Source organism: Mirounga angustirostris, unplaced genomic scaffold, assembly GCF_029215605.1.
Source record: "Mirounga angustirostris isolate CCGP_5_RB_7025 unplaced genomic scaffold, mMirAng1.0.hap1 SCAF_15, whole genome shotgun sequence".
NCBI lineage: Eukaryota > Metazoa > Chordata > Mammalia > Carnivora > Phocidae > Mirounga > Mirounga angustirostris.
The window spans coordinates 7,236,682-7,261,937 of NW_026991723.1; the positions used below are offsets into that span (position 1 = coordinate 7,236,682).

The window sequence follows — 25,256 nt, forward strand, 5'->3', positions numbered from 1 at the left end:
ATTTTACTTTTGCCCGCATCCTGTTGGCCAGCACTCAGGCACATGACCACAGCGAACTGCGAGGGAGCCTGGGAAGTGTGGTTTTTCCGTGTGACGCAGGAGGAAGTTAAACACAGAATATGTATCTGCTGCAGGGGACCAGAAGGGCCCTTCCTACTCACCGCTGACTTATCCTGGTTCCCTGTATCCCCTTGAAAAGAAGATGCATTTCAGTTTTGACCTTTGAGCTTTCCATGAAGGGACGGCCCTGTGTCATCAAAGTTGGTTTTGTTAAAGACCATTTCTTTTTTCTTTTCAGCGCTGGCTCCTGTAACTTGCTTTTCAACTTAGCAAATCTTTCTCAGCCCAACCATTTTTTTATTTACTCTCCAAGGATTCCATCGCTGTATAGTCACCACTGCTGGGAAAACTCTGGTTATCTCAAGTGAATTACTCAGTTTTTCCCACCTTGTCCAAATTATATGTTCTTGGTGCATAATTCCCTACCGCTCGTCATCTTTCTAAGTCATGAGGATGTGTGATGTCTTCATGTCCCACAGGCACTCACCTTTGAGGGAGATCTGCTCGTTATCAAGGGCAAGGTCATAAATGAATCACTGAGAGATCCACCATTGTGAACAGAAATTTGGTGTGAAGGGCTATTTTACTAAGACCCTGAAACACAATATCCCCCATCTGTTCATAAAGCAGCTTATTTGATACACACAGTGTGGTCATAAATGCTCTTCTATTCTCTGAATGCTTGCTTTTGGTCATGAACTGGCCCACACTCAAGGGAAAAATGACAATGGGCCTCTATGGACGCTTTTGGTCCATTTCCATAAATATATTCAAACAAAATGAAATTGCCTGGCTCTTTATAATATGTCCTTTAGTGTGTTTAAGCTTGCAGAATTACCCCCCAACAATGACAAATTGTAAACATCATGCAATACCACAGCCCAGGTTCAAGGCCCGTCTCAGTGTTCTGCCGACGTCTACCCTTCCTAGAAACGTTTAAAGTGTTTTAGGAAAATGAAGCTAGGCAAACAAGCTTATCGGGAGCGACCATAAAAAAAATCATTGATTCTAATTAGGAGGCGTCAGCTATACAGAAACAAAGCTGCTTTTGTGTGGTGGAAAGTCTACCTGTTCTCTGAAACACATGGAGTGCTTTCCAGTGGCTTTAGATAATCAGGCTGGCAAACTTTCAGGGCCCTGACCTTTTGGCCCATCTCAAGTGATTCAGCTGTGCTTGTCGAAACTTGTCGAAGGTGTTTGTGGGAGGTGTGCCGGGATGCAAGTTGTTACAAAGCTGTGACAGGGAGACAGGCGCTGCTTTTCTCTGAAAGCCCCAAACTGCAGCATAAACGGAGTTGGGGAGTATTCAGGTTCTTGGGGGCAAGGATTGAGCTTTTTGTCATTATCTCTAGCTGTCCGCCAGCCCGGCGCGTCCAGCCACGGCTGGTGAAGACTCCAGCAGCTTGTGCTGTCTGGGTCAGCCTGAGCCTGCTCCACGGTGGACCGCGGGAAGGCCCGCACTCAGTGGTAACCCTGGTGTTAAGCTACGTCTAGGGAGTGGCGCCTTATGATGGCAGTGGTCCGGAGGGAGCTGTATAATTTGAGCAAATCATGGAGAAATCACTCTAATTGCCTACTCCATTGAGGTAGTAGATCAAAATCAACAGCTGTGTCACCGTCACTTTTCTTGAACTCAGAATTTCAGGAAAAAAGGAATTTCACTAGACCACAGGGTCAGGAACATAGAACTTGGTAAGTCAGTGGGCATTTAGTTTAAAATTAAGAGTCCATATTGACCATTTGCAGTGTTAGTGATTTATTTTCAGGGAGGAATTTCATAAAAGGCATTTCTAGTTGCCTGATTGCGCTTCTCCTCCAAAGATTGGCTTGCTAATTACCATCAGGGAGTAATAGGGGATGACAAAAAAAAAAAAAAAAAAGGTAAAAAAAAAAAAGCCCATTGTGTTCTGCAGGAATGATGCTGGCAATTGTCTTGACAGCTCCTGCCGCACTTGTCAGACAGCTGTGCCTGGGAATGAAATTTTGAAGTTGGTTCTCACTTAGCCAAGATTAGAACAGACTTAATTGAAGGGGTCTGCAATGAGGGGACAGTAGAAAATTCTTTAAATACGGAATTCATGCATTTCTGAAAAACCTTATACTGACCATTTCTAAAACACTTTAGTTTTGTTCTGTCCCTCATTTTTTACTCAGGGAGGTGTTATATAAAACCCAACAATTGAATCTCGACTCTGTGACATTGGCTTGATAAAGGAAAATTGTGTTCATATGGAAAAAATAATAAGGTTATTTTATAATTGGTTCACTTAAAGATCTGTTAGATATTTAAGAATTTAATTTTTATTTACCTTTTAATGCAGGGTTGTTCCTCTACCGATAGGTGTGCATGTTCTCTGTGGTCTCTAAAAATGATCCTCAGGTATCAGACAGAAAGAAAGGTCACTGATGACTTTCTCTCTTTCACTCATTCAGCTATTTACTGAGCAACTGCTTCATGCCACTCACTCGTTTAGGCCCTGGGGATGCAGCAGTGAACAGATCAGACCCCAGACTCCCTGTCCTCTTGGGGCTTATACTCTAGAGGGGGAGATAATAAGTAATGCAGATATCTGGGAGAAGAAAATTTCAGGTAGAGAGAACAGCAAATGCAAAGGCCCTGAGGCAGAAGTGTTAGCCTGACACATTCTAGAAACATTAAGGAGTTGAGGGTGACTGGAGTGGAGTGAATAAGTTGGAGGAGACAGTAGAGGAGGTGAGGGGAAAAAGTGGGGACTGAATTGTTTAGGGCCTTGTAAGGCCGCTAAGAGGATGGTTTTGAGTAGAAGAGGGGCACGTCTGACATGTTTTGTTTTGTTTTTTTAAGATTTTATTTATTTATTTGAGACAGCACAAGCAGGGAGGAGGGGCAGAGGCAGAGGGAGAAGCAGACTTCCTGCTGAGCAGGGAGCCCGATGCGGGGCTCGATCCCAGGACCCCGGGATCATGACCCAAGCTGAAGGCAGCTGCTTCACTGACTGAGCCACCCAGGTGTCCTGGCTTATGTTTAATATGGTTACTGGGTGCTATGTGGGGAGCAGAGCAAAGCGGAACAAGAAGTAGAAGCAGGTGGACCAGACTTGCGTGACGACAGTCACTGCAGTAGCGCTCTCTCTGGTCCTCCTGCTTGTGTCCAGTGGTGGAGGCCGGCCTTCTGGCCACCTGGAAACAGCAGGACCTGACAAGATTTCCCAGTAGATTGGAAATGGAGTGTGGGACACAGAAGGGTCAGGGGTGACTCCAAGGTTTGGCTTGCATATCTGGAAGGATGTGAATTGCCTTTAACTGAGATTGAGGTGATTTGGGGAGGTTGGGGAGGAAGCAGAGAGTTTGGTTTCAGAGTTGTTCGTTTTAAGGAACCTTTGATGAGTCCCAAATGGTGAGTCTGGAGATGAGAGAAGTCTAGACTGGGACAGCTTTGGGGTCACCTGTGTACTGATAGCATTTAAGGTTATGAGGTGGGCTGACCAGATTTAAAGTGAAATGAGAAATAGAGTCATGAAAAAATTGATGTTTGTATTTCTGGGTTCCGTGAGGACTAGGTAAAAGGAATGGTGAACTCTTCTCTACCAAATACCTTGTATCTTCTTTACTCTGCTTTGTTTTGTTGCCCTAACCGCCTTCCATGTACTGACAAGAATTTTAAGGGGCCATTCAAAAAGACAGGGTTGAAGAGTTTGTTCCAAGTGGGCCAACCATTGGCACACCTGCATCTATGTCTCCAGACCAGAAGAGGGGCAGACAGAAAACATGGAGGTTATGTTCCAAGACAATAAGTAGGTTTCTGCCATTGTGGTTTTATGCTTTTAAATTGAGGAGGCGTTAGTGACAGGATGTGTATATTTTAGCTCATACAGAACTTAAGAGTATGTGAGCAGAGACACTCTGAGATACAGTATTAAGTCAGTTCTGCCACTGGGGTGCTGTTGAGGTGACCAGGAGTCCAGGAACAGACCGGATGACTTCTTGGTCAGTGTGTTTTGAGGGGGTACAGAAAGCAATGGGTAGTATTTTTTCTACCTTTCCAACAGTGAGATGCTGAGGCTCTGTCTTTTAATAAATTTTAAATAATTTTTAAATTTAATTAATAAATTAATTTCTCAGTGAATTGATCTTGTGCTCCTGGATGCATCTCCTCAGTTGCTTGGCCAACTTCTACTTTGAGAGCCTGCTCTCTGAATGTCTCTGTAAGTGTTGAGAAGGAGTAGTAGGAAAGGACTACTGGCTGGAGGCTCTCAGGTGTTTTACTCACATTCACATCCTAAATGTGTAAGTTGTGTGAAAGGCTCAGGGACTCTGTTCTGGGCCACTGAAGCCCAGTGAGTTGGTGAAAATAATTTTAAGATCACACAATTAGATTTCTTCTTACTATAGAAGCAGCTTAATGAAAAACCTTTTGTGTACCACATATTGGGCTTGTTTACTGTGAATTATGATAGCTAGGGAACAAAACCTTACATTTTAGCTTTTGGAAAATTTTATGACGTCCATGTCGATGGCAATAAGACTTCACTGGCTCCAGCGGGATGCCTCTTTTGTTTTACTGAACTGTTAGGTCACGTCTACATCCAGCGAAGGGGTAGGGACTTTTTTCCTCTCTTTACATTTAATTTGCCCTCTTGTTACCTCTCATCTCCCTGGCACCCACTCATTTCCTTTGTTTCTTCTTCCTATGCAGAGGTATTGAGGGTAACCGCAAAGAACAAATGGAGCTCATAACAGTGCTTAAAATCTCTCTGTGTGTATGTTTCTATCCAGTGAGTGTGAAAGAAAGCATGTTCAGTGCTTGAATATTGGGAATCTGTATTTTATGGAGCTTCTGTCTCTTAGAGGGGCTGTAGCAAGGTGTCCTGTCCTACTAGTTAGCACAGGGCTTCACATATTCGCACTGTTGACACTTGGGAATGGGTGATTCTTTGGGCTTGAGGGGCATCTGGGGCATTGGAGGATGTTTAGCTGCATCCTGGCCTCTACCCACCAGATGCCAGTAGCATCCTCCCTCCACTCCTAATGGTGACAGAAATGTCTCCAGGCGTTTGCTCTATGTCTCCTGGGAGGGCGAAATTGTCCCTAGTTGAGAACCACTGAGTTTAGGGGAACCTGAATTTACCAACCTTATTTATGCCGAGACAGAACAGTTATTTTGAGATTACAGCCAGTGCCTGAAACACAAATACTTGGCTTAAAAAACAAAACAAAACAAAAAAACAAACAAAACAGAAAGAAACCCATGTCACTTGGCATTGCCAAGTGAGAGCTTGTACGAGCCTCTTCCTCTTTCCTGGCCTCATCAGGGACCCTGGCCATGACCCAGGCGACTTCTGATGGCTAGTTGATGAAGAAGCGAAGCAATCCTTTATGTGTCCAAAATTACAGTAGGAAGGGCTGTAAATGTTTCCAAGTACCTAGCTGATACTGGGATTTCCTTTTCTTATAGAAATTGTGATATAAATGGAGGGTTGGTTCCTGGTCCTAGAAGAATGTATCTAGAATTTATCCTCTTCTGATGGGGGAGCATCTAAAGTAGATAGAGTGTGATCTTCTAAGCCAGAAGTCTGGCTTTAGGTGAGAATGAGCCCTTCGGTGTTTAACTTCTCACCAGTTTCAGTCCTCCAAATGAAACCATAGTGTGCTGAAAATATATGGAAATTTAGAGGTCTACATTTGCAGTTCACTGTGTCTGCCGTTGGATGCTCTGCGTCTTGATTTTAGAAGTGAAATTCATTTACACTCTTCCATTTAGAATAAATCATAGAAAGCGTGCACTTTTGGGACCCACAATGGCACTAGGTATGATGACTCATCAACAGGAAACGGAGTTCTCTTCCCATCATGACCCAACTTTGATAAGAAGAGCCAAAAGAAGCTTGAATTTGTAGATCTGTGTTGAGCCAGCAGTGCTTATACGATTAAACATTTTTTGAAATCAGCTAATTAGAAGCAGTTTAAAAACAAACAGCTTTCCGGATCTTCATCAGGAAGACAGTAGGTATAATTATCAGTAGTTACATTGTTATCCTGGAAGAATATAAACACAAAACACCAATTGCTTAACCAACCTGTTCCACCCAGGAGACATTTTGAGTCAAGACTTGGTTTGGAGGTATTTTATACAGAAGGACTAGTGGCAATGATAATAGGATGATGAAATGAAAGCAGCCTTTTGTGGTTTGTGCAGAATAAGAAAAAGCCCACTATGTTCATGATAGAATAAAATTAAGTAGGAACAGCCATATTTGAATATTTACTTTTGGACCCCAAGAGAAAAAGAGTTTTTGTTGTTTGAGACAGACTGTAGGGAAGCTGAACCCTATCCAGGAAGATCATGTCTTCCATTTGCTAAGTCAGGTTTACAAAACCATGTCCCATGCACAATCTCACTGGATTTTCACCGTGATCTTAGGAGGTAGAAAAGGTGGTTGTGGTTTTCATTTCCATTTAAAAATGAGGGAACAGCTCACGTGACTTTATCTAAGGTTCCACAGCCAGTAAGTACTGGATGGTGAACCAGGACCCAAGTCTGTTAGCCTCCTAGGCCAGAGCTTTTTTCCATTCCATCAGTCTTCCACGAGGTTACTGTGAGTTATGTCTACTCCATTCCATACTGTCCTATTTCTTAGGGCCCCACATCCTAGTTCCATCTCATTAGGGCTGCCGTATTGCACAAGTCCGGGGGCACCATTCATTCTGCCTGCCTTGGGGTCTTGTACAACTCGAGGTCCCTGGAGGGCAGCAGGTACATAGGCCATAGAGAATGCCATCCAGTGGGCAGTTTCTGTTTGTGTGAGTTAAAGCTGTACAGTGATAACCTGGGAGAGTAAAGTGGCTCTCTATGCCTGGAAGCCTTTACCGGAATCAGTGTCCTGCATCCCTGTCCCCCCCCGCCCCCACAGTATTATACCATTTAAACACCATGGAACTCTATAATTCTACTTGTGAAAAGGGCCACTTGAGTCCTGCTAAATTAGAAGAAAGAGACACCATTGATTTTATTCCTTTGGTTAAAATCAGCTAATTAGACACAGAATCATTTCATCTTTTATGTAAGATGATGTAATTTTGTCTTTTGAATTTGGTTATTTTGGAAAAAGCACATTTTTCACTTAATACAAAACTACATATCTCTGATCCATGTTATCAAGAGGTATTGGAAGTGAGCTTTTAAAAAAACTTGTTTTTCCTAATTAGTCAGGTGTCTTTTATCCTATTTTGTTGTAGACATCCTTTAAAATATATATACTGATACACTGTCTCACATTTTCTGGAAGTTATTTGTCCTCATTTCATGAGTGATCAGTTTTGAGGGACCATAATGCAGGCAAGAAGATAAGTGTCTGAGTAGGAGAATGTGTGGTCTAACAGGAGAGCCCTGGCAGGGAGTGAGGCCAGTTAAGATGGGAGGAAAATGGCTTGCCAGTCTAAAACTCATACACTTACACTACCTTACCTGTTCTGGTTTCTCTTGTAAAAGCTCTGATGTCTATTACTAATGTATTACAGAGGGATGACTAAGTAAGAATAAGAACGCCACGATCTTCCCTTTCTATACCATTTTACACCTTTTCAAAATATTCCTCTACAGTATGTGTTACAGAATTCAGTATGGAAGGCAGAATCTCATTATTTCTACCTTACAGGCTAGGAAACTGAGGCTCAGAGCAAGTTAATCAATTACACAACAGAGTCTTCTTTCTATTATGCTGTAAATCTTATCATTTTTACCCAGAATAGTATTAGGGCTTGGAAGGCGAAAACACATTATAAGCAATTTAAATTCTTTGTGGGATGAGGTGAGATGAAATGCAAACAACATTTTAAAACACAAAGTAACATATTTCTGATTATACTTAATAGGTAACTTAACATGTCCTACAAAACAGAAAGTGATAGAAATTAGGTCTGGAAGGGGCATAGAGAGGCAGGCCTCCTCTCAGAGTAGGACTTTGTTATGGCTTGAATCATGTCCCCCCAAAAAGATAGGCCGCCATCATCATCCACAGTGCTCAGAATGTCACCTCGTTTGGAAATAGGGTCTTTCTAGAGGTCCTCAGGTTCAAATGAGATCATCAGGGTGGGCCCTAACCCAGTACAACTGGGATCCTCGTGAAAAGGGAAAAGTTAGATACAAAGGCAGATGTGCGTGAGGAAGAAGAGGTGAAGAGACGGGGAGAAGGCTGTGTGAAGTCTGAGGCAGAAGCCAAGGAGTGCCTGCGAACCCCCAGGAGCCCGGACAGAGCGCAGGACCAACCCCCTCGCAGCTCTTGGAAAGAACCAACCCTGCCCACACCCTGATTTTGGACTTTTAACCTCCAGAATTGTAAGATACTGAATTTCTGTTATTTCAAGCCACACAGTTTGTGGTAGTTTGTTACAGCAGCTGGAGGAACGAATACAGACCCCTGCCCCCCGCCCGCCTCCAGCAAGGGGGGACATACAGCTGCGGCTTTGCCTGCTTGGCATCGTGATGACAGTGAGCCGGGCGGCAGGCTTCCAGACTTGATCTCGAAGGCCTGGGGAGCCTCTGGAAAGTGTTGAGAGGAGAAGGCACTGATCACACCTGTGTTTTAAATGCTCACTTTTGCTGCCGTGCGGAGAATGGATTTAGGAAGCGTGGTGGGAGCAAGACCACAGACCAATAAGGAGGGTTTTATACTGGTCCAGTTTTATACTGGAGAGACAATGAGGTCACAGCCTAGGTGAGAAGGCGCTGAGCTCGTCCTTCATTCCTGAGGTTTCTGGAGTGTTCATCAGCCCGGCCTTGGCTATACATGTCCCTCTCAGCCTGTGGGCCAGAGCGGGATAGTGCAGATGTCTCCTGGGGACTCATCCTGGTCTGTCATGCATCAGGGCTCCGAACATACTTGGACTATGTATCTGAGCACATCTCGTGGGAGTTTTGGGATTATCACACTCTGCCACGGACAGAGACATCCCTCACTTTGAGCTCAGCAAGCACGTTCATGTCATGTCTCTTGGCAGTTATGTGAGAGTGAACTTGGAAAGACGAATGAGTAAGCTTCGAAGGGAAACTGAATCACGGGTCTCTCTGTACTTGAATTAAGATATCTGTAATTTTATGTCTCAACTTTTATCATTGTCTTTTACTGTAAAGAGAAAGTAAAAAGGTGAAGAAGTCTGATGTTACAGCAAGGGATAGAACAGAATATTTCAGTAAGTTAGAAATCAGATTAAGTTTAGAGCCATCCTGCTAGTTTTAAGGCAAAGTTGTACTATATACCATTGGAAGAAAGAAATGCTACAGAGATCTTAGTTCACATCCAATTAATCTCTCAGGATAATCTGTTTACTGGCTTCTGCTGCCAAACCCATGAGTTGCTTTCTTCAGGGGTGAGGGTTAGTTGATGAAGCGATTTATTATGTTTCTGGTACACAGCATATCGATCTTGCTCATGGAAAATGTTAACGGTGTCCCTGGTATATCATTCATCTTCCACTGCCCCCATTCATTATTCCCATCCCCCATTAGTAATTCTTGTATCACAGAGGGACATCTCATTAGGGATATTCCAAGGTCAGTGAATGGCGTGGCTCTGTGTGTTGCTGTAGGATTTTTAAAAGGCAGTCATTACTCAAAATTGCAAGAGGAAATTAGCTTTTAAGTAAGAAAGTGTTACAAAGTCTTGAAATGGACCCATTCCTTTGCTTCAGTGAGAAATCACATTCTGAGAGACAGAAAGTTGTTTTTATTTTCATCTCTCTCAACCGCACCGGCTCTCCCTTCTTTAATCATCCAGTGTCCTGCTATGTAGAGAATCTGTGGGCTTCTCAGTGTGATACTGAGACCCTGTTTTTAAAAAGTTACGAACTTTTTCTTATACACAAAGCTGTAAGAATAATAGAGCAAACATCCAAGTAGATCAGTGGAACAGAATAGAGCCCAGAAATGACCCACAAATACATGGAAACTTAATTTTTCAGAATTGTGTGTGTGTGTTTGTGTGTGCGTGCATGCGCGTGCGCCTTAACTGGGTGGTGGGCCTTCTTGCTACTTAGGGGGATGATGCAAATCCAGCACCTTTGGGTTCTTGGAGCATGATCCCAGTAAACTATCCATGTTGATCAGAGTCAGGATAGAATGAAGAGAATATCATTGAAATTGAGCAAAGTGCCTCACATAGTACGACAGGATATCACATGTCCATGGTGGTTTCTCTTCTAAAATATTTTATCCTGGCAAAAGTATGTGATGCTGGTAGAGTCTCTGTTATCTTGCTTTGGATTATCCAAGAATTTCTGAGGTTTTCAGTCATAAGTACGAGGAGAGGCAGGAGGTGGAGGTGGTCTTGGGAGAAGCCACCTCCCTCCACCTGCCCTCTCACTGAAGGGCACCCATGTGACCTCTAAGCGCAAGTAACGAAAGCATCAGGTGAGTCCACCTTTCTGCCCTCATGTGAGCTCCAAAGCCCAGAATTTCATGTAGGCCCATGTTTCTGTCTCTTTCTTCTTATAGGGTTGACGTCCTGTTAGTGTTACAGGTCTTCACTCAAGCAGAGGCTCACTCATACCTTTCTACTCTTAACCCGAGAAGAATCTTTTCCTTCTCTCTCTCTCTCTTTAAGTAGGCTTGACGCCCAGCATGGAGCCCAAGACAGGGTTTGAACTCAAGACCCTGAGATCAAGACCTGAGCTGAGATCAAAAGTTGGACGCCTAACCGACTGAGCCACCGAGGTGCCCCCCTTTCGTCTCTTAATTTATAGTAGAGGGAACCCTGGTCCCCAGTGGCTCTGGATGGCAGGAAATTATAAGAGCGGATGCTGCTGCTGTCCAGACCTGTGGGTCCTTCGGAGAAGAAAGATTTCTGCGAACAGAACCCTCTCCATGCAGCGATGAGTGACTTCTTTCTAGCTTACTCCACCCTTTGTCTCCTTTCCTTGGTCAGTTTAAAAGCTGCCTTACCCTCACCGCATCTTTGCCTCCCTCCTACACCCAGGCCTTGTTTAGAGGGCTGGGTCGTAGCTCTGATAACTCCTAAACTAGGGAGGGAGTAGTCCCCACTGCCAATAACTGCAGATAAAGGATACTACTCTGTGATTTTATTCATTTACTTATTTTTATTCTTTACAAAAATGCTAGAAAGTCTCTGCGATTTAATCAGATTTATTTCTGATTTAGTGCTTTTCTTTTCTTAGAGCCCCCTCTCGCCGCCCTCCCACTCCAATTGTTTAAGCTTCAGACCCCACAAAACCTGGATGTAACCCTGGCTGAGCTATAAACTATGAGTGCCCTTTTCTAAGCAAGTTTTGTTTTCTCTAGAGTTCATAATTACCTTAAAAAAAAAGTAGATTTTATTTTTTAGAGCAATTTTAGGTCCACAGTAAAATGGAATGGAAAGTACAAAGAGTTCCTATAAACCCCCTGTTCTCCACACACACAATCTGCTGCATTATCAACATCCAACACCAGAGTGGTACATTTGTTAGAAGAGATGAACCTACATGGACACACTGTAATCTCCTAAGTCCATAGTGTATATTAGGGTGCACTCTTGGTGTTGTGTGTGCTGTGGATTTGGACACACGTATCCACCCTTATAGTATCATTCAGCAGAGTGTCACTGCCCTAAACAGCTTGTGTCTCTTCATCTCTCCCTCCGACAAACACCTCGCCAGTACTCATCCTATTGTTTCCATAGTTTTGCCTTTTACAGAGGGTCATAGAAGTGGAATCACACAGAACACAGCCTTTTCAGATCGGCTCCTTTCATTTAGTAATATGCATTTAAGGTCCTTCTATGATAGCTTCCTTCCTTCCTCCCATCCTACCTTTCTCCCTTCTTCCCTCCCTCCCTCCCTCCCTCCCTTCCTCCGTTCCTTCCTTATCCATAAGAGTGGGAGCGTAAGGGGGAGGGGTAGGATGTAGGGAGGTCAGAATTCATACTTGGGTAATTCAGTACAAAGCAAAACTTACATTGATGCTGGGTTGGACTTTGCGTCTCAGTATCTGCACTTCGGCCTTTTCTAGTGGCAGGAGTTTTTTTTTTTTTTTTTTTTAAGATTTTATTTATTTTTTAGAGAGCGAGCGAGCGAGAAACAGCATGAGAGGGGAGAGGGTCAGAGGGAGAAGCAGGCTCCCCGCTGAGCCGGGAGCCCGACGTGGGACTCGATCCCAGGACCCTGGGATCATGACCTGAGCCGAAGGCAGACGCTTAACCATCTGAGCCACCCAGGCGCCCGTGGCAGGAGTTTTAACCGCTGTGTTATTCCTACAGGGGCAAGTGTCCTTTGTAGCTGGATACACTTGGGTATAAATCTCAGTTATGCCATATACTGGCAGGATGGCTCATTACATTCATCTGTAAAATCAAGATAGTCTTGTGAGAACTAAAAGAGAGAGTACGTGTAAAACCCCCAGCACTTAATACAGGCTCTATGAACAATGGATTGCTTCCCCCTGAGTAATGCTTGACTTTTTCCACAGCCCACAGCAGGCAATTTTTCCCCTCAACTTTGGCCAATTTATAATAGCTAGGCAATATTTTCCTTTTTTTTTTTTAACTTCTTGAGCCCCTTCACCCATTTCTTCTCCCCCCACCTCTAGACTCTGGCAATCACCAGTCTGTTCTCTGTATCCATGAGCTTGTTTTTTGTTGTTGTTGTTTCTGTTTTTTAAGATTCTTCACATGAGAGAGATCATACAGGATTTGTCTTTCTCTAACTTATTTCACTTAGCATAATGCCCTCAAGGTCTGTCCATGTTGTTGTAAACAGGAGGATAGCATTTCTTTTTTTATGGCTGAGTAATAGTCCAGTGCGTGTGCGTGCGTGTGCATTGCATGCACATGTGTGTTCGTGCATGTGTGCGTGTGTGAGTGTGTGTGTGTATTGACTTCCTTATCCATTCATCCATTGATGGACACTTAGGTTGTTTCCATATCTTGGTTATTATAAATAATGTTGCACTAAACGTGGGGGTGCACACATTTTTTTGTTAGGGTTTTCATTTTCTTCGGGTAAATACTGGATTATATGGTAATTCTCTTTTTAATTTTTTGAGGTACTTCTGTACTGTTCTCCACAGCGGCTGCACCAGTTTATACTCTTGCCAAGCGCACAAGGATTCTCTTTTCTCCACATCCTCGCCAAGATTTGGTATTTCTTGTCTTTTTGATTCTAGCCATTCTAACAGGTGTGAGGTGACATCTCATTGTGGTTTTGATTGCATTTCCCTGATGATGAGTGATGTTGAGCATCTTTTCGTGTGCCTGTTGGCCATTTGTGTGTCTTCTTTGGAAAAACTTCTATTCAGATCTTCTGCCCATTTTTTGGTTGGATTGTTGTGGAGCTTTTTTTCCTGTTGAGTTGTATGCATTCTTTGTGTATTTTGAGTATTAACTCCTTATTGGATGTATCATTTGCAAATATCTTCTCCCATTCAGTAGGTTGCTTTTTTATCTTGTTAATGGTTTCCTTTGCTGTGCAGAAGCTTTTTTTTTTAGTTTGATGCAGTCCCACTTGTTTATTTTTGGTTTTGTTGCTTTTACTTTGGATGTCAGATTGAAAAAAAAATCATCTCCAAGACTGTGTCAGGGAGCTTACTCTAAGTTTTCTTCCAGGAGAATTACAGTTTCAGGTTTTATATTCATCTTTAATTTTTGATTTAGTCCTTCAGCCACTAGATGGATTTAAGTACATTAAGTAAGGGCTCTTCCCCCTTACCCCCAGCCCTGCTTTTTAAAAATTATAAATGGTGGCCAAATTAAAAAAAGGGCCATTAAGGACTTAGAGTTCTAGAGTTATTCATAGGATGAATGTGTGACTTTTGTTTTTGGTATGAGTTAACAATACAAATGACCTTTGAGTTGGAACTATTCCTGGACTAGGTGTAGGAGTGATTCAGTCTATGTCTTTGTAACACAACCGGTGGGCAAAAAAGAACCAAACACCCATATTTACCTTAGTCTTAATAGAGTCAATTAACAAGTCATCTGGTTATTTTAGCACTAGGTAAAAACATAGATTTTAAGTCATTTATGGTGATTCAGAGAAGTTTTTATTTTTAATTATTTAATCCTTTGGTGAACAAACTTATCTTTACTCTTTTTCCTTATTTTCCCTTAAAAATATATTTCTCTTTTTGGTTTGCTTTCAGATGCTGCATTCTCTGGTTTGACAAAATCAGCAATGGAGACTTTTTTTTTTTTTCTTTAAGTTTGGGTTATCAGGTGTAGAGAAAATATAGCAAAGGGCAAAGAACCCAGATTTGGGGTAAAATCCAGCTGGTTTTGATTCCTTGCCCTGTCTCTTGCTGGCTCTGGAATCCGGAAAATAACTCTTCTGAGCTTCAGTTTCCTAAACTTTAAAAAAATAAGATAATAATACTTACCTTATGAGGTTGTTGGCAGGGTCAAAGAAGTCCATTTGGCTCTTGAACAACATGGGTGTGAACTGGACGGTGCCACCAATGTGCAGAGATTTTAGAGTCCAGCACTGTGAATGTATTTTCTCTTATGATTTTCTTAACACCATTTCCTTTTCTCTAGCTCACTTTATTGTAAGAATACATATATAAATACAATATTAATATTAATACAATATGTATTAATCGACTGTGTTATTGGTAAGGCTTCCGATCAACAGTAGGCTATTGGTAAAGTTTTGGGGGAGTCAGAAGTTATATACAGATTTTCAACCATGTGGAGTTGGCACCTCTAGCTCCCGCATTGCTCAAGGGTCAACTGTAATGGACGACTACGATGCCAGCCAATCGGCAGGAACCCGTATCTTAAACGTTACTTCCTTTTTTCTTCTATGTGGGCGGATGGAGATTCAGCTCTGTTTAGCTGCAGTATAAGTGGATCATTAAAAGTGAAGGAAATTTACAGCTAGTTCATGTTTGTCACTCACGGATGAAGGAAATCAGAGGAGTGAAGTGTCTTATTCAAGAGGACAGACTGTGAGGCAGAAGAGAGATTAGAACCCCTGTGTCCCCCTTCCTCAAACCCAGACCTTTCCTCTTATAGTATGGCTTGTCCCGTGATCCAGTAAGCCTTACTCTTGGATTCTGTAAAACACAGCAACCACCTAAACAAAGCCCCCAGTCTAGTAACCAGAGGGTTAGTAGCATGTATGATCTCTATCTACTTGGACATCATATTTGTTATAACATAACTGGTTACTTAAGTAAGGTTATATTGTGTGTAATTTGTCCTGTGGTTATCATAAAACCCTTTCCTGAAATGTAGAAATACTCACAATTTGGGTGTCTTTTTGGTGTAGCATGAGATGGCACCCGGTTATAAGGTTTGTGTCCAGGGAATGGCTTGTCTAAAGGGTGTGTGCATTTAAACTTGGACAGATACTGGCAGATTTCATCTCCATAGGTGATTGTATGCCCTCTCACTAGCCATATATGGGAATGCCAGTTGCTTCCGTACCTCAGGAACACAGTATTTGCTGATCTGGTAGATGAAAAATGTTCATCTTTTTGAGAATCCAGTGACCCATTTTGATTTTCTCCCTTGTTCCTCAGCCTGTCTTCCCTACCATGTTTCTTCCCCATCTCTTTCTGTCCATCGTTGGTTGAGATTTTAGATTGCTTAAAGTCTTTTATGGGAAGCATCCCCTGAAAAGGTGATCTAGAAGGGCCAAAAGTTGAGACATTGACAGGAAATTGAATTCAAACAGGATGAGAAAAGCAATGAATCACTCCCAAGAATTAGTCAATAGCAAAACACTGATTCAACACACAGTTGACCTAAAATTCCTAGGTTTTTGGAGTGGGATTTTATGGGGTAAGACCTTAGGGATACTGATGGATTGATAAGGCCTCTGGTCAACTCATCCTGTTGTGACCAACGAGTATGTCTTTGACCTGAAATGGCCTAAAGTTCAGTTGCAGGATGTTGAGCATTACTGAGTCCGCTAGACCCACCGCAGTCCAGAAAAGCTGTAGATGGGTAGGTCAGCCTCACAGCTGGGTTCGGAGGGAAGTGGAAGATACCTTGGCCTCCTGTAAGCTTCTTCAAGACCAATATCCTGATTATTTACTGTCCCTCATGGTACCACAGAAGGCCAAGCCCATGATAAGCATTTGTTCCTTGTCTGTTTAAAACTTGCTGAAAACTAAGAGACTTTGGAATTAGGGCCAAAACCCTGAGTTCTTTCTTGTATCTTTAGGCCACTCTTGTGTTCTGACTCGGGCTGGAAAACCCCTGCCAGGCCTGCAGAGAGGGAACACTGAGTTGGCCCTCCCCTGCCCTCCACATGCCTTTGTCCTCCCTTTGTGCGCACTTTGCAAGAACTGTCCCTGCTCATTGAAAACAGGAGGGTCAAGGTCATTGACTCTTTTCTGTATTTTTCCAGCAGGAACATTCATTCATTGTTTTAACACTTTTTTAGGCAGCACAGCAGAGTGATTAAGTGCAGGGGCTCCGGAGCCACACTGCCTGGGTTTAAATCATGACTCAGCCGCTCAACATGTTGCTCACATACTCTGTGCCTCGGTTTTGTCATCTGTAAATGAGGATAACTAAATGTACGTATGTACATATGTGGGCATGGGCGTATGTGGCTTAACCGAGTGCCTACCTTATAGTCAGTTATCTGCATGCTTCTTACCATTAATACTACATTTTTTTTTTAAAGATTTTATTTATTTATTTGAGAGAGAGAGAATGAGAGAGAGAGAGCACATGAGAGGGGGGAGGGTCAGAGGGAGAAGCAGACTCCCTGATGAGCAGGGAGCCCAATGCGGGACTCGATCCCGGGACTCCGGGATCATGACCTGAGCCGAAGGCAGTCGCTTAACCAACTGAGCCACCCAGGCGCCCCCATTAATACTACATTTTTTTAAAATTTCAATCACACTCAGGTTAAGTGGAAGAAATGCTTACTGTGCGCAACCTTTGCAAACATTTCCCGCATATTCCCTTCACTCACGATAACTCCGTAGATATTACATCCTCTTTTTATGACTGGAAGCTAAGGCACAGAGAGGTTAAATACACTGTTCAAGGAACTGAGCTTCAGTGGACTCAGAAGTTTTCTTCTTTCCTTCCGCTCTTAGGTCTCCTCACCCGAGTCTACCTAATTTTCTTTTTAAGTCCCAGAGAAGGTTAAAATACAAATTCTCTGGGACACACCACAGGAGCTGTAATGAAGTCTTGTTTTGCTTTGTTTTCATCGAGCGTGAGCCCGTGTAATCATCCTCAATATGAATGAATGTAAGGGGTTTTTCTTAAACTCAAATATTGATTAAGCCAAGACCACAGTTTTGGATCTGATGGGGTTGTAGGCAAGAAACCAGCAATAAGGAGAGGTGTAGTGTTTTCTAGAAAAGGGTGAGGGTGCTGGGCCTCTGTAGGAGGGAGGAGGCAGTGCAGATCATCTGTACCACAGCTCTGCCTCATACATGTTTCTGGAAGAAGCACGCTGACCCTCATGGGGTGGGAATGGGAGGGACGTATCCCGAGGTCCCTGGGAGCCCAGACAGGCCATCTCTCATTGACACAGGACACACGAGACCAAACAAAGAACAGCATTCTTGGACATAACACCCCTGAAGCCAAGAACATGACACGTACGGGGAGGTGCCACTTTAGGAAGAAATACTCTTCTTTTTGATCACAAGGAGCTATGGATTTTTCCTTCTTCACTACCTTATTAGTGAAGACACCTGATGGCTTAATTTTGTGTTTTTAACATTTTTATGTTTCAACAATGTTCTTCTTCAGTAATTCCCTAATAATTTTGAAATAGTGATCTGTTGTCCTTTCCCCTTTAGTCATGTGTTGCTTGAATTCTTAAAGCTATGTATGTGAATACATAGTTTTGTATTATCTTTAATATACAAACAGACACCGACACACATGTTTGTTTTTTCTTAAAACTTTTGTGAAGGGAAAAATATACACTATTCAAGATTAGAATCTTCAGGCATTTCCATTTTTAATTTTGAGATAAATGTATTAAACTGAGCAATAGCTCAGTTTCTGTCCTCTTTATAAATGGAGTGCTGTGTCCCCACAGAACTGAGTTTCAACTGTCCCACTGTTGTGGCAGAAATGAATATCTGGGTTATAAAGAGACATGAAAACTAGCCCAGACCAAAATCTTTGGGAGCAGTTCATAAAAATAAAAGTGAAACAAACATTTACATTTTGTGTGAAGGAATTTGTGGTGGATAAGCCTTTTCACCAGCTTTTTTTTTTAACATGGGCATACGGATGTAGATGTTTTTGTCACAATTAAATCACTGGTAACTCCTGAAGACTTGTCTATTTCATTTTCTTTCTGAGGACTGAAGACAGGCCTTTCGGGGTGAGGCCTTTTGGACTGGCAAGCTGCTGCGTGGGATTTGGCAGTGAAGTACTTGTGCTTTTTGAAAAGGAGTATCAGTATATCTCTTTTGGCCATGATTTAAAAACATATGACTTTATAAATATTGTGAAATTTAATTGTGGTTGTTTTTTTTTTTTTTTTGCATCATAGTAAAAGGCACTGCAATTCTCAAGGAACATGATACTAGATTGTAAGATTGTAAGATTCTTGTGGGAAAGAACAGGTCTTATTTATCTCTTTCCTCTCTGTCCCGGAAACACACTCTATATATAGTTGGTACTCAGTAAATATTTACTGAGGCGAATTCAATCTAAAATGCATTCACCACCTGCCCCGCCCCCCCCTCACTTCCCCTCTGGTAACTACCAGGTGGTTCTCTGTATTTAAGTCTGCTTTTTATTTGTCTCTATTTTTCTTTGTTCGTTTGTTTCTTAAATTCCACAAAGAGTGAAATCATATGGTATTTGTCTTTCACTGACTTATTTGCTTTAGCATAATACACTGTAGCTTCGTCAGTGTCATTGCAAATAGCAGGATTTCATTCTTCTTGATGGTTGAGTAATATTCCGTTGTGTGTGTGTGTGTGTGTGTGTGTATATCTTCTTTATCCATTCATCTCTCAACGGACACTTGGGCTGCTTCCATAATTTGGCTCTTGTAAATAATGCTGCAATAACATAGGGGTGCATGTATCTTTTTGAATTAATGTTTTTGTATTCTTTGGGTAAATACCCAGTAATGGAATTTGGTAATTCTATTTTTAGCAAACCTCCGTACTGTTTTCCAGTTTGTATTCCCACCAACAGTGCACGAGAGTTCATATTTCTCCACATCCCCACCAACCCTTGTTGTTTCTTGTGTTGTTGATTTTAGCCATTCTGACAGGTGTGAGGTGGTATCTCATTGCAGCTTTGATTTGCATTTCCCTGATAATTGATGATATTGAACATCTTTTTGTGTTGTGTGTCTGTTGGCCATCTGGATGTCTCCTTTGGAGAAATGTCTGTTCATGTCTTCTGCCTATTTTTAATTGGATTATTTGGGGGGCTGGTGGTGTAATTGAGTTATATAAGTTCTTTATATATTTTTTATATTAACCCCTTATTGGATATTGTCATTCGCAAATATGTTCTCACATTCAGTAGGTTGTCTTTTTGTTTTGTTGATTATTTCCTTTGCTGTGTGTCCTGTGAACTTTTACAGCTTTTTTTAAAAAGATTTTATTTATTTATTTGAGAGAGAGAGAATGAGAGACAGCATGAAAGGGGGGAGGGTCAGAGGGAGAAGCAGACTCCCTGCTGAGCAGGGAGCCCAATGCGGTACTCGATCCCGGGACTCCAGGATCATGATCTGAGCCGAAGGCAGTCCCTTAACCAACTGAGCCACCCAGGCGCCCGTGTCCTGTGAACTTTTAATATCCTTTCAAATTTGGGGTAAGGGACAGACACCTTATTGAATCACTTAGGACACACTTAGGATGGGCAAAGTAAGGGAGAATTGTACTTCTATTGACCTTACTTATTTCTCATTTCAGTGAGTACTAATTGAGAACATTTATTTTTCTTACCATTCTCTCCCCTTTATTAACTAACTGAATCACCAACTATTTATTAAGCATATGTTTTATATGAATAATCGGGCTAAGCAATGGGACTACAAAGGAAAATAAAATCTAATACTTGTTTCCAAAAGGAAGCAGGTCAATTAATTTTGCAAGTGACCCGAGAAGAAGGATTTAACTATATGCCCCTAACTTATCTTTAACTATCTTCTCTTTCCCATATTCATTATTCTTACTCCCTTTGAGAAGTAGAATTCTCGTAGGGCATGTGGGGAGAGAAGACAAATCCAGATCTACCATGCTGTGACCAGACCTTATCTAGCCAGTGAGCTGTGTTCCATGGGGCATGAACTAGTAGAGTTTACTAGTGGGTGAATGAGCTTCACTTTATGCAAGTGATCTAAAGTTCATTGGGCTGACTCCATGGTAACTAACCATAATACAAAATGGACAGTGGTGAAATGGGACTAGCAGGGCTGGGTAAATCTCTCTGGATTGTTCAGCGGCCAGAGAGAGCAATTTTGTGTGTGTGTGTGTGGGGGGTGTGTGTAGGGAGGAGGAAAGGGGAGGACGTCCTGGAGGAAATGGTGAGGCTTGGACTATGTGACGGGATTGGGGCCCCTTAGGACCCGTACTGGTCACGTGACATAAACACATGGATACTGCATATTTCTGTCTTCGGTGCTCAGTGAATGTTCATCTCATAAGTATGAATCCTTGTTGTAGTTTTTTTTTTTTCCCCCTTAAATTTCCTATTGTTTTCTAACTTTTATGTGTCATCCTTGTGTGAGGGCCATGCTAATCTTCTCTGTATTGTTCCAGTTTTAGTGTGTGTGCTCCTGAAGCGAGCATTGTTTTCTAATTTTTAATGTGATTGTCAGGGTAGCTGTCTGTTCCACTTTGTGAGGACAGAGTCCACATCCTGCGTGGTCTGTTCTTCTTCACGGCGGGGGGCTCGCACACTGCTTCCCAGGCGTGAAAGGATTTGGTTGGAGTGTTTTCACCAGGGGAGTGAGGTTTTAGATCTACCTGGAAATTGCTGATTGTTGTCCTATTTTGTTTATAAGGATATCATCTCAGAATCCATTTTTCCTTTTCCTCTTTTCATCTCAAAACTTCCTCTCATCTTCTACTGATAGTGGTTCCATAGAGTGGTGGCTGTGCATATATATTCAGGGCTCTCACATGAAAGGACAATGCTCGTTTTGCCAGGATAAGTGGAGAAGGAATAATATATGTGAATCTACAACCTAAATAAGGAAGGCAAAATATCAAAGTACGTTATGTTTTTACAGCTATTCTAGCTCTGTACTCAATCTGACCATAAAAAACTAATATTTTCACTGTTACTCTTAGCAATATTTTAGGTTTTCTCTTCCTTTCCTCCACTTAACATGGATTATTAGCAGCAAACTAGTACAATTATTGCTTTTTTTAAATTTTTTTTAATTTTTAATTTTTATTTATTTATTCATTTTAAAGATTTTTTTTATTTGACAGAGAGAGACACAGCGAGGGAGGGAACACAAGCAGGGGGAGTGGGAGAGGGAGAAGCAGGCTTCCTGCAGAGCAGGGAGCCCGATGTGGGACTCGATCCCAGGACCCTGGGATCATGACCTGAGCCGAAGGCAGACGCTTAACGACTGAGCCACCCAGGCGCCCCTGCTTTTTTTTAAAATTTGAAACTTTGCCATATTTTCGTGGTCAGTCCAATTAAATTAAACAGTTACAAACTGCCAGCCAAGTGTGTGCAGAGCACCACGCTGGACACTTGTAGGGGCTGTGAAGGTGAGGAGTGGAGAGTCCCTGCCTCCTCAGGGCTCGTGACCCAGCAGGAAGGACGTGTCCGTAAATCATCCTGTTAGCAGGCTGTACAGAATGCGGCAACTAAGAACAGCCCAGCTCTGTGGGAGTTGACGGGAAGATAGGGTAATCTACACAGAAGTTACTCCCAAGTTCCCCAAGTTCATGAATATCTTTGGTTAGTAAAGTTGTTTCCACAATGCCTAAAATCCCCACTATGCACAGTGCCAGGCACCTCCTCAGACTGTGTTAAAAAATAGTGCACATAGGTGGTAAAGCCCCTAAAACTCATTAAAAGGATATGCAGTGGAAAGTAAGTCTGTCTCCTGACACATTCCATCACTTTCTCTCTCTAGAGACACCCACTTTTCACAATTCCCCATGTGTGATTAATTGTGAAAGATGTGTTGCTGATCGGTTCTTTTGAAATTTCATTGCCTTCAACACAGTGTAGTAAACATTCTACAAATGTGCCAGGTGCTGTGTTAAGTACTGGGAATACCAAGACTAGGACTCTGGTCTCTGAAACATTCACAGTCTGGTACACATAAAGATAAGACTTGGGCTATAACATGTTCAGTGATATGATAGAGATAAGGGGTAAGTGTTCTGATAACTCAGGGAGGGAATACAGGACTCACCACCCTACAGTGGTGCCAGGTTGCTTCACGGAGATCATGATCCTCTAGCTAGCACTCGGGGATGCGGGTTTCCCTGGGCTGAGGGAGAGGCAAGTAAATCCTTGGCCAATAGAACCACATACTCAGAGAAAGAGAAGACTGAAAATATATGTTGAGTCTATTAGTAGGGCTAGGGTGTAGGCTATGTGCAGTGGTAGATATGTCTGGAGGTTGTGGCCAAATTATTAGGGGCACTGAATTTCTCGTCCTGCAAGATTTGGACATCATCCATGCAAGGGCAAAGGGAAGTGGCTGGGGAAGGAGTACGGTCATGGTAAGGATATGAGGCATAACTGTCTTTCAGAAGGATCATTTTGGTGGTCCTCTGAAGGCTGGAACGGACAGGGGAGGAGGTAGAAGTGTGGGGATCAGTTAGGTTATAACTCTGGCTATACCCTGGCCAGGATGAAACGAGAAGGCGGCAGTGGGGATGAAGAGAAAACAGATCTGAGATCTCCCAGAAGGACAAATGACGGGCTTTGAGGATAACAGGAACGGATCAGGCATGCTCCCAGCTCAGGATCTGGCCTCCTGCTAAGGGGCACTCGTAGATGAGTTAGCCTTTGTGTATGGTCTTTGCCAGCGGTCTAGGGAGAAACCGAGCATTCTCAGGATGCGGAGGAAGAACTAGGAAGAAAAGGCAACCCTGAGAAACCATCACCTCTTAAATAGCGGGCACATAAAAAGCCCTGTGTGGTAGAGGAAAAGTGATTGATTAGGCCGTCTAGAGTCGCACAGCCTGGGGGGGACCGAGTGAGGAGGAAGGGCTCCTTAGTGTCTGCCCACTGCGAGCGAGAAGTCAGCTGGAGGGGAGGCTGAGAGAGAGCTCGGGCAGGGAGAACGTCCGTGTTGGCCTCTGAGGGCAGAGATGACGGGCGTGGTGAGGAGGAGAGGTCCGAGGGGAAGGCCTCGGAGCGGGCAGAGGTGACCTGCCCAGCTCCGCTGGCTGGCGTGTGGTGGCAGGGGAGAAGTAGGGCTGGGCGTACCGTCTCTCCTCCCACCAGAAGGCCCCTCGGTGCCCCCGCGCTTGGGAGACGAGAGGCCACGTGTGGGAGGGAAGGATGGCCGTCAGGAGAGATGGTGATCAGGGCAGCGGGCGGGAGGAGGTTCTTCAGAGCCGCCACGGGGCGTCCGTTCCTAGCGCCGGACCTGGGCTGTGTCTGTCCACTGCTTTCACAGGCAAGCTGTTTGCTTGTTGCCGTGGAGTGTCTAATTTTATGCATAAACCCAAGTGAGATCATTTTCTCTGGGCTTTTTTAATCCCCTCAGAAAAGTTTTGCATCCCTCTGCCTGTAGAACTCGACGGTCACTTTTCCTCGCAGATGGGGCCAGCCCTGTCGGCCTCTTTCTGACCCACATCAATGTGAACGCAAAAGGCACCTCAGCAAGGAGCGCGGTGCCACATGGTATAGAGGGTTCCTGCGTGTCGGTGGAGATGGAGAGATTAATGGCCGCAGTCCTGACGTGGTGTTCTGGAAAGAGCATCCGTCCACACAAGGGGGAAGCCAGGGACTTTGTTAGGTCACCAGAGCCCGGAGCTTGAAAAGCAGCTTTTAGTGTACGGCATGCTTCTGTTGTTTATAACTTTCTGTAATGTGTGATAACAAAGAGCAGTGTGTGGTAACAAAGAACACTCTGTTACCACGAGTTATTTTAACTACCAGCTTTCGGCTGCTCAGCCTTTTTTCCCCCTTCTTCCTCACAGCTCTGTTTCTGGCTCCATGTCTTTGTCACCCACTTCCACCTCCTCCCCAGCTGCTCCTCCTCGTCTCCTTGTGTGAAGTCCTTCCCCGTGGCTGTCTCTCCTCCACCACGGAGAACCTGCCGGAGGCTTTTGGCTTTATAGCACGAGCAGTTTGACACTCTTTTCCAAACTCTTCTTGCACATGCATTGCTCCCAAGGGTTCTTCACGCTTAGAGAACCCCAGGATGGAAGGTATTCCAGGGGCTTCTCTCAGTATGAGGAGGGAGGGGCTCCTCTTGGAATAGAGGGGGAGAAAGTGTGTGTGCACGTGTGTGTATGTGTGCGCGCACATGCGGGCGTGTGTCAGAGAGAGAGAGAGAGAGAAAGAAGGAAGATAGATCAGAGGTTTGGAGGGCTTCATAGTCCTTTTCTCTCTCCCAGAGGACTCCTTGCTGGGTTTTTAATGCTACTAAGCCAAAAACACAGAATAATCATTATTAAACTGGGACTGGAAAAGTTTTGTTTTGTTCTGAAAAACCTGACCTCAGACTTTGAATAGCCACCGAGCCCCAAGTGGCTCCACCTTGACCCCCTGAAGAGAGGCAGGCAATCAGATGTGACTGTGGGGCAAATGGTGTGAGCCCAGAATGGTCCAGCAGAGGCAAGTTTCTTTCTCTAGAGGTAATTTCTACATGTATCGTCTTTTATTCTGGCCTGAATTAGCAAGTGATACCAGACATTGTTGATGTAGGCAAATGATACAGGAGACAGGGTCTATAGGAAGCTTGGCTGATGATCTTGCATAAATTTCAAGGTTGAGAGTGATTTTACAGCTCTCCTTACACTTTCTGCAGTGGATTTTTGTTTGTTTGTTTGGCTCGGTTTATAGAACACACTGAAATAGTTTGCTTAAATCTCTTTACTCCTGAACCTTGGTGTACATGTCTTCAATGGCATAAATCATACCAAGAAAGAGTTATTTTAAAAATCTGAAGATTTCGGGCGCCTGGGTGGCTCAGTTGGTTAAGCGACTGCCTTGGGCTCAGGTCATGATCCTGGAGTCCCTGGATCGAGTCCCGCATTGGCCTCCCTGCTCAGCGGGGAGCCTGCTTCTCCCTCTGACCCTCCCCCCTCTCATGCTCTCTCTCTATCTCATTCTCTCTCTCAAATA

At 43.4% G+C, this 25,256-nt stretch overlaps 1 protein-coding gene and 1 non-coding gene across 5 annotated transcripts in view; one reads left to right on the forward strand and one right to left on the reverse strand.

Moving 5' to 3' along the window:
- GLIS3 (GLIS family zinc finger 3) overlaps nt 1-25,256 on the forward strand; it is a 442,028-nt gene that overhangs the window by 162,782 nt on the left and 253,990 nt on the right. The window lies entirely within an intron of this gene.
- On the reverse strand, nt 20,664-20,770 carry LOC123850307 (U6 spliceosomal RNA). Its single transcript, XR_006792274.1, has one exon. It is a non-coding gene; the product is annotated as a U6 spliceosomal RNA (small nuclear RNA).